This window comes from Phalacrocorax aristotelis, chromosome 4, assembly GCF_949628215.1.
Source record: "Phalacrocorax aristotelis chromosome 4, bGulAri2.1, whole genome shotgun sequence".
Lineage (NCBI taxonomy): Eukaryota > Metazoa > Chordata > Aves > Suliformes > Phalacrocoracidae > Phalacrocorax > Phalacrocorax aristotelis.
Window position 1 is genome coordinate 72,679,469 of NC_134279.1, and position 9,193 is coordinate 72,688,661.

A 9,193-nucleotide genomic window follows, 5' to 3' on the forward strand; every position below is an offset into this window, starting at 1 on the left:
CCTATACAAAAACATACATATATGCACACATACCCATATATATTTACAACCTGCATATAAATATATATATATGTATACATTCACAATCAGTCCCATAACCCCACTTCTCAGTTTATTCTAGAAGTTAAACTGTGTCTTTACAACTGCCTGGGGAATGAAAATAAACAAAGAGGACCTGATGACCCTCCAGATGCTTTCTCAAAGAGTCTTAGCAGTGGGGAGAAACTCCCTGCACAGCTGACAAAATAAGTGATCCAGTGGTAGAGGCTGCATACTTAGATCTTACACCTGGGAAAGTACTGTGGGTCGTGAGACTCCACATGCTGCAACCCAGCGTCTCTTCTGAAGGTAAAGGCATGGGTGGTATGGGGAGAGCCCTGTATTTGCTCCCAGACTGGAGGCTGCGGCTTGGAAAAAGAGAGAGTTATTTCAATAAGACTTTGCAGGCAATTAGCCTAAGGCAGGGAAAAGCTGCCTGCAGCTTCTTACCAGATGCTTTCCACAAATAAAATGCGGGGGGAGAGGGGTGGAATTTGAATCACATTTTAAAAATTATTTAATAGTTATACACAGGAAAAAATTATTTCTTCTGTGCTATGGATTTTCTTCTAATATAGTAGAGACAGAATTTAGTAACAGCTATCAGGAGGTTTGTGTGTCTCCGTGGCAATGTCCCTGAAAATGTGTAATGTCAAGAAGGAATGAAAAAATCAAAAGTGAAAATCTCTGTGAGAAGAAAGGGAAGCAGAGGATCTTCAATTCACATCACTCTAGAGAGGTAAGGCTTTTGATGCACACTAGAGCCCTTATATATCTGTGACCTAAGAAAAAAAGAAGGTAATTGACTGAAGGGAGGAGGAAGTATGTTGAAAAGGAGAACAAGAAATGCACTATGAAATTGCAGTCAAATGTATAAATCTGTGTGGCTGTAAAGGACTTCTCAGCATGATGTTGTGGCCATGTGTTTCTTGGCATTTTCACAAATGGGAAAGTGCTTCTTCCTGAACTGGCAATTGATCTGCTCCCCAGTGTTAATGTTAGCGTAGTTGGGACTTTACATCTGCTAACTTGGTGGCTTTCCAATTGATAAGAAATATTTTTATTTCTGTCTTAATTAATCCAGATGCTGTCACCTTTGGTCAACTGACATGGTATCTATTTAATAAACAGGCTCATTATTCTCCTTCTGCCAACTTGCTTTTCTTCATCTCCTTGGCTCTGGCTTTTCTGCCCTTAACATCCAAATTAGTTGCTTCACCTCCTACACCCTGCCTGTCTGCCCATCGCTTAAAGCAGGAGTGAGACAAGCTCCTGCTTTCAATATCAGGGCCAGGCTCTAAAACATCCCAGAGCATTTGTTAACATCTGTCTTACAGAGTAAGTCAAGTTTTGCTGTAAATGCCTGGGTGGGGGATGCTCTGAGGGCTGCAGTGCTGCCACGGTGGGCCGGGGGGGATGCTCTGTGCTCAGGCACTCCGTGGGCAGGAGGCAGGACAGCAGCCCAGCTTGTGGGAGACAATAGGGGTTTGATTTCTGTTTAGATACAAGTTCACTAGGCATGGAAAAATGCACTTTTCAAAAGCATTTAAGACACCCATATCTGGCAGATATTCACATCGGGGTCATTATTTCTTTCCTACTCCCTGCCCCCACATTTACCTGGCTCTGCGGAATTCCAGAGTATCTTCCCCAGACCAGGGAATGGGAAAGAAAAACTGAGAAAATATGAAGATTCCTTTAGCATGTTCTAAACAATATATATTCCCTACTTCTGGCATTTTACCTGATTATTTTTTCTGGTTTCCTAAGAAAATGCTGTGTTGCTACTTGTCTCTCATTTCTTATCTAATAACTTGCATTGGCCAGTTTCAACCAAAAATGAAAGAGGAATGGAAGTCTTGGCCGTAGTTAAGTTTAACTAGTTCTGTTAAAGAGGGTGAGGAGAGATAAGCTAAATGTCACCACTGAGGAAAGACAGGCAGAAGGTAACTCTGCTGTAGACTGTAAGTCACTCAGCACAGTCATACTTCTCTGCACTGTTGGGAGCAAAGGCGTGCTTCCTTACACGCTTAGGCACAGCACCAGGCTCTGCAGCTGCTATGGATTTATATCCAACCAGCTTGGGTCTGTTTGCACATGCTCAGACTGACATGCTTTGGCATTATCAAGAAGAACCCAAGAGCTTTTAATATCAATAAATGAGAAAAGAACAAACTATTAAAATATGGTGTAAGGAATAGAAAATTGGTAGTGATTTTGAGGGGGAAAATGTCAAATTGAGAAGCAGGAACATTATAGCTGTAGATATTTATTTTCTCTGTTCATATGCCCATTTTCAAACAATTGATTTTAAAAGACTGCTATTATTAAATATGACTGATTCTTGCCAATGACTTTAAACTGCTCTAAAACTTTCAATCTGTGCACAGCTAATAGAAACCCATGATGTCAAAAACTGGTCAGACAGAGAAGGGTATGTTTATTATTACAGTAAGCATAATAGACAGAAAGGGAGAAATAAAAGTAATAAAGATCTGAATTATCAAAAATTATATGTTTTCCATGGAGGCAACTCTTTCCTAGGTGGATGATCACAAGGAAAACTATACGAAGAATTAGACAGGAGAGTCCAGATTTGTGAGGATGGCACATATATAGAAGAACTTCAAAATTATTTTTCATGGAGGTCATGAAATGACTAAGTGACACACTGAATACTAGTTGGCTGAAAGGTCAAGAATTTGTGAGTAATGTAGATCAGATCATCAGCACTGAGATGAGTGAATGCTGTTCTGTTCAGGCTTATGTTCTGTACCATATATGCACCGCTGCCATCACTGGCCATCACATGTATGAAGTGGATGCCCAGGAGGCTCCATAACTATACAGTTTCTATACCTTCCCCCAAGGCTGTTACATTCAGAAAACTCTTTCTAATCTTAATAGCGAATTAAAAACATTTACCATGAAAGGCCAACAGCCATAAAACCACAGTGTAGCACAGAAGGAGAGGAGGAGACATCAAGGACGTCACCAGTGTCCTAGACACCTGCAACAGTTAGGTGAAGACAAGACAACCAGGAGAACAATCTCAGTGAGTGGGTCTTTTTTTGTACTGCGCAGCAAGGCAAAACCCCAATAGCATGCTAAGCCTGGCCATCTGACCCAGGGGGAGACTCCTGTTACTGAAAGGGCAACTGGTTTGGAAAGGACTAATGGGCAGACATCAGACTCCCTGCCCAGTGCAATCTATAATAAAAGTTGCCAGGACCAGTATAATAACTATTGTCAAGCAGTGTTTTGTTTGTGTTATGACTACTCCGTTCCATTTTTTGTTTATTTTTTCCATGTCTCTCAGATGTGCTCACCAACACTATTTCTGCAGGAAATAGTGTCTTCTGTGCCTTGTTTACACAGCTGAAACACACAGCTAAACTAGTGAAGCAGGGTTTCCTCTAAGACATGCCTTTGTCTATAATGCCAACATGAATGCGTACATTTCAGGAATTCTACCTTAAACAGATATCAGAAAGATGTGCTTTACTGAGATACCTCAAGTCCACTGACTGCTCATGAAATTTAGTTTCATATATACTAACCCTATCTTGTACTTTGGTTGTTTTGTTGATTTTAATCCCAACCTTATATCCATTCCTGTGAGAAGCTAAAGCCCAGCATATAAAAATTTCACCCCAAAAAAGGTGGTCTTTTTTGAAGCTGAAGGAACGCAGTGTAAGGAATGTGAGAAAAATGAGGGCATGGCTTCAGAGTAAAAACATATAATGTTGAAATACAAGGATTATTAAGCAGTGTCAAGAAAAAATTCCATGGAAAAATACAATGAAAAGTTACTGTACTAAACATGGAGATTAAATGCAGCAGCAATTAGCATATCAAATATATATAGATCCTCCTGCAAATGGAGACCACAATGCCTCAAATTATATGTCATGAATTTAGCTCACCAAGGAATAAACTTCTCACAAGAATAAGTTGAGGTCGAAATCTTTTTCTCCATTCTTATGGGTCTTGAAAACAAATTATTTGGGGTGGGGGTGGGGGTGCTAGGAGAAGGTGGAGGTGAGGAGGACAGATAAGTGAGATATGGGGTAAAACCTTTACCTTAATCAGACAGAGCAGAAGTTTAAATCTATCTCTCTCTCTCTCATCCTACCTGAGAGCTCAGTCCCAGCAGAGTGGGATAATCTTTCTACCTAGGAAAGGTAAAGATAGAAAACCTTCATGACTTTCTTGCTAGAAAATCTTATCAAAACAGACACAGTCCTGCCAACAGCTTTGTTTTAGTGGATTGATACTTTATCATGGTCACAGAGCCACAGAATCATAGAGTGGTTGAGATTGGAAGGAGGTAATTTGGTCCGACCAACCCTGCTCAAGCAGGGCCACGTAGAGCCAGTTGCCCACGACGATGCCCAGATGGCTTTTGACTACCTTCAAAGATGGAGACTCCACAACCTCCCTGGGCAACCTGTGCCAGTGTTCACACTTTCACAATAAAAAAATGTTTCATGATATTCAGAGGCAACCTCCTGTATTTCAGTTTGTGCCTGTTGTTTTTTGTCCTGTCACTGGGCATGTGGAAAAGAGCCTGGCTCCATCTCCTTTGCACCCTCCCTTTGGGTATTTATACACATTGATAAGGTCCCCTTCTCTCTCAGCTTTTCCTCACAGCTTTTCCTCACAGCTCTTTTTCTCTCAGCTTTTCCCCACAGGAGAGAGCCCCAGTCCCTTCGACACTTTGTGGCTGTTTGTCGGACTCTCTGCAGCCTGCCCATGTCTCCCTCGTACTGGGGAGCGCGGAACTGGACACAGCACTCCAGTTGTGGCCTCACCAGTGCTGGGTAGAGGGGAAGGATCACCTCCCTTGACCTGCTGGCGATGCTTTGTCTGATGCAGCCCAGGATATCATTTGCCACATTTGCTGCACTTGCATTTGTTGTTCACTTATGTTCAACTTGGTGCCCGTCAGGACCCCCAGGTCTCCACCTGACTCTATAATCACCACTAGTATCTCCACGATATTTCTCTCCTAACCAAAATACTGTGAAACAGGGTGTTGCTTCTAATTTATGTCAAAACCTCTTTCTGCTGGTCTGGGAAGCTAAAGAGGTATAAAATGATTACTTGTACCTTCAGTTCAAAGCCCACCCTCTTCATGCTGCCAGAGTGGTGCAAAGGGAACTTGCTGAAAATACAAGTGAAGTCCATTATTTGAATTGCATGCTGATAATGAACCACTGCATAGAGTATAGTAATTTTAAGAGCCAGAGTGGTTTAGAAGTTACTCTTGCTAAACTCTTCTCTTTGTGATCTCTTCCTGCAAGAACAGCAGCAGTTCTCAGCCAAATAGTTGCGCCTTGTCAGAACTTACACATGCTCTGTTTTCAGGGGATTGTGTCGTTATTTTTACCCTGTTTTAACTCATGCTGTTCAAAATGCTGTGAAGCACATCCCCCACTGACACACCAGTCCTAGAAGACAACCACGCAGTTTGCTTCATCTTCCCTGCAGGGACCACTGAAGTTATGACAATCTTCTCTGGTACTACAGATGAGAGACAAAAGCACTTTTGATGAGATTGTTACTGGCCCTACTGATTATTACCTGTTTGCACAGCAGATGGGGGAAAAGAAATCCATCAGGAACGGTTACTTTTCTTCCTAAGAGGTTATGAGACATTATTTTGGGTTGAAATGGTTCCAGGATCCACCGGATAGTCTGTTTTATTCTTATAGCATAGCTGGGAAGGCACTGAATGGAGAAAGGTTACAAAGACTAACCCTTGCTTTGGTTTCTTTTTTTGATGCAAGCATGATTTTTTTTCCAAGTCACAACAGGACACCAATGGAAACTGGGTCCCTAAATGCCTTTGTAAATCAAAGTGAAACTGTAAGTGAAAACTAATGGGTTCCAGGCTTAAATATGCATGTCTCTGAAAATTTCCCTCACCACCCATTCTAATATAAATGTGTGAAGGGAAAATTGAGAATGTTACATATTTAGAGTTCAGTAAAGCACTTGGCACTGTGCTTCATGAAATCTTACCGCTAAATTAATTCTGATTGGCTTGCATAGCAGCATACTTATGTGGGCTGAAAACTGCCTAACAGATTGTAAACATGTGGCAGTGATAAAAAGTCCTCCTTCTACAGTGTTAAAGATATGTGTCTAGTGTCATATACTGTAGGGATTGCAGCTAATCAAACCTCATTATATTACATTAAGAGTATAAACAGCTTCAATATTAGCTGAAAAGAGAGACCCAAATCTGGAAAGACTGAAGTATGTATAGGTTTGCAGAGGTTTATTAATCTTTTCGAGGTCTAGAGGTCAAAAACCCTGAATAGAATAGACATACAGGGCAAAGAGATTAGAATGAGATTAATTTCAACAAAAACAAAGATCTGTGAAAAAAACAAAAACGCACAAACCACCCAAGGAACTTAATAATAAATGCAATGACTGGAAGGCAAAAGACTGGAAAAATATAATGATTTATTGACAATAATCAAGAAGTGCATTATACAAAATTTGGCAATATGATGCAGCAAGAAAATAAGCCAGTGATTTCACAGTGTGTATACAAAAGCATGATGTAAAGGACTAATTTTGTTGTGGTGTTAGCTATTAACCATGCTGATCAGAATTATTTCACTACTATTGCTTGAAATCATCTTCTTTCTCCAATGAAATATAAAAATCAAATGGCTTTTCTGTCGTGCGGCGGAACAGCAGTTTGTATATTGAAGCTCTGAGCTACCTTTGGCATTGCAGAAATACAGTGAGTAACACAGATGCCTTTTCTCTATAGCTTCAAGATGACTACATCCTTCCTAAAGACTGCATTCTTCATATAGCCTGACACATATCCAAGGAAATTCAGAGAAGTAAAACAAACAAACAAAAAACTGAACTGTGCTTGACTGCGAGGAAAGACTGAAACAGCCAAACCTGCAGAATTTTCTGAAAAAATGAAGAGGTAGTAGATGTTTTTCTCCTCAAAAATATTTAGAGCCATTTTACTCCATTACAGGCTCACTGAAATCCACTGGAAAACCTAAGAGTAAAATTAAACATTTTTCATACTATTGAGAATTTCTGTAGCATTCAGTATGTGTGAGTATTTTGGAAACACAAAGACAAACACAACCCCTTCACTGAGGAGCGCGTAAATTAAGAATTATTCTACAATCATTTCACTGTAGTTTTACCCTGACACAACCTTATGATATATCAGTTGTTTCACAGAACCCTTCCAAATGCTAGGTCTTCAACTTGTGATAAATCTGATTTCCTCTTCAATGAACAAGGAGTTATTTACTAAGGTTTAATATTGCATAAATAAACGGGTACCATTGATAATTGGTAACCGTATAGCATGATCATGCAATAAATGACGCTATATTTGCACTCCCATTAGCCTTATTTCACTATGTGCAAAAACTTGTTACATCCGTATCTTGGGAGTTCTGTAGCAGCTACAAATGATGCAGCCTTTTACCATCAAAAAGTCAGGTTAAGAGCTGGCAGGTGATCATGTACTCATAGGTGTTGTAATGTAAACTTTTATTGAGAGGTGTTGGGGGATGCTTCTTCTTCACATTAAACAGGGGGGAGAAAATGTAGGTTTGATCTCTAAAAATGTGAAGTCTTTCTGGTGAGTGGCTTAACACACTCCGCTTTCATTGACATGAAGGGAATGGGCCAAGTTGTTTCAAACCCAAGGTAATGAGAAATGTCATGAACCTTTGAGTACCTTGATCTATTGTGGCTTTATTTGTTATCTTCTGACTGTTTTCTGCCCCATTGTCCACCCAGTTCTCAACCAGCTGGTTAATAGGGAACAGCACTGATGAGTCTGTATTTGGGTATTTGGGTACAGTTTCATAGCAAACAGGCCTCCAATGTTTTCAGCCTGAAAAAATGGTTGTGAACCTGTATTGGAACTGAACTTTAATCTGAACAATGCAAAACAGAGTGTCTAGGTTAGTCCACTAGTTAAGTCAACATACATTTATATAGCTGCACTGCTACTTTTACTCATTTTTTCAGGTATGTGGACGATAAACACATGCTTTGGCCAAATAACCAATTTGCTTTTAGCCTGAACTGGCAAGGCAGAGATGTTTTCTTGTTAATCATCATCCATTAATGCTTAGCCAGCTGAAAAGAACCCTCAATATGACACCCCTTGCTTTCCAGCACTAATGCTATAAATTGAGAATAATTAAAGGCAATCAATGATGAAAGAAATAGATGCTGGGATACTGCAGTTTATTCTCGGTGTGGCCAAATATATATATTCCCAGAGGGAAAAAGAGACTTTAAATTCTGGGGTTTTTTTTCTATTACTTATATCATCCAAGGACAGAGGACAGAGTTAGCAAAAAAAAAAAAAAAGGTATAAACCAAACTGCAGAAAGATAAATAAAATGCAAATAAACAAATAAATCAAATAACATTAAACTGGATCACTTAGATATTATTTTTCCCAGTTAACATAGACTCTACTTCTGCATTCAGCATCTGATTAGAAACTTTATCATTTTGTTTTCATGCTACTTTTTGCTGCTTAAACTGGAGGAAAGCACTACCAGTTTAACCACAAACTATGGTTTGTCCTTGTCTGTAAACCCACTTGGAAAAGCAAGGTATATGCTTAGTCACTCCAGTTTAATCTTACTGAGTGCCTTTGGGAACCAGGAAACTGAGGCTTCAGCAGAGCTGCTGGCCTAAGCACTGCTGGAAAACTGCACAGCCAGCTGAGCCTGGAATAAGAAAAGGGAATGGGTATGAGCTGATCACCCATCTATTGGGGAGGGGGAAACACCGCCCTCAGATCTGCATATTGCTTTGCCGTTAGCTGGAATCATCAGGAGCTTCATCAGATTAAAATAAACAAAACTAGTTTTGTACCACATTCAAGAAAGAACAGGAGTAAAGCTGGCAGATCAGGAAGGCTCTCCATGCCTCCAGCAGCCACTAACCTTATCTTAAAAAAGCTAGTCTTATAAAACAGCACACATTGTTTTATGAGATTGCAGCTCTTGTTTCTGTTACAAGATTGCTCCTCATAGCCCGAAGAATTGTCTTGCATGTCATTTATATTCAAAAACATAACTTGGAGATTCTGAAGATAGAAATGGCCAGATTTCCATCAATACTCTCATAA